Source organism: Austrofundulus limnaeus, unplaced genomic scaffold (genome assembly GCF_001266775.1).
Source record: "Austrofundulus limnaeus strain Quisiro unplaced genomic scaffold, Austrofundulus_limnaeus-1.0 Scaffold32, whole genome shotgun sequence".
Classification (NCBI taxonomy): domain Eukaryota; kingdom Metazoa; phylum Chordata; class Actinopteri; order Cyprinodontiformes; family Rivulidae; genus Austrofundulus; species Austrofundulus limnaeus.
The window spans coordinates 1,740,505-1,741,780 of NW_013952434.1; positions in this window are offsets into that span (position 1 = coordinate 1,740,505).

A 1,276-nucleotide genomic window follows, 5' to 3' on the forward strand; every position below is an offset into this window, starting at 1 on the left:
ACATACATACATACATACATACATACATACATACATACATACATACATACATACTGTACATACTGCAATGTCTCTGAAACAACACGCAAAGCAACTGACCAGAAACTGTTACTTTCACCTTACATGTCAAAATTGAAACATTTCCTGTCAAAAGCTGAACTTGAAATGGTCATTCATGCATTTATTTCTTCTCGTTTGGACTATTGTAACAGCCTATTCACTTGTTTAAACAAGAAGGAGTTAGACCGTCTTCAGGTTGCCCAGAACTCGGCTGCTCGACTGTTAACTAACATAAACAAACATGCTCACATCACACCTGTTTTGGCTTCTCTTCACTGGCTCCCAGTTCATTTTAGAATTCATTTTRAAATTCTGGTTTTAACTTTTAGAGCCTTACATGGTCAAGCCCCATCATAYATCTCAGATTTGATCCAGCTTCACACACCATCTCGCAGTTTTGAGGTCATCAGGTCAGATGTTGTTGGTGGTATCCCGCACACATTTTAAATCCAGAAGGGATCAGTCTTTCCAAGCAGTTGCACCTCAGCTCTGGAATGCACAGCCCCAACTTATACACAGCCTTGATTCTATTGATGCTTTTAAAAACATCTGAAAACTTTCTTTTGCAAACAGGCTTTTAGCTAAGTGGTTTATTTTTTTATTTTTTTTACTACTTGTATTCTTGTTTGAATGTAATGCTGTGGTGATGTTTTAATTTACTATTTTACTTTCTTGTTTGTGTTCTATTTTCTGTGAAGCGCTTTGTGATTGTATGCCTATGAAAGGTACTATATAAATAAACTTTACTTACTTTACTTAACTTTACTTACATTCATACATCCATCATTTTTTCCCTAATTGTTGTATATCTCCAGCATTGTGCAAGAGGTGAGGTCCACCCTGGAGAGATCTTAAGTCCATCATGGCACATTTAGTCAAGCTGTTAGCTTGCCAGTTTGGTAAATATTAAACTATATTTCTGTCATTCTAAGCACTATCTACAACAGGTAAGATATTATCTGTTCAAAACATGCTCACAGAACCCCACTTAAAAACGTTTCAGCCATCACTTCAAGATATATATATTACATGTGAGTCAAGACTAATTAGCATTTTAGGGATGACGTAATGGAGTTGTGAACTTAGAACTGGCTGCTGTTTGCTTGAGCTCCTATTCGTATGTGGGTATGTTATGTTCTCAAAAAAGTCCTGACTTCATGATGCCTGTTTGTACTTTAACACACACACACACACACACACACACACACACACACAC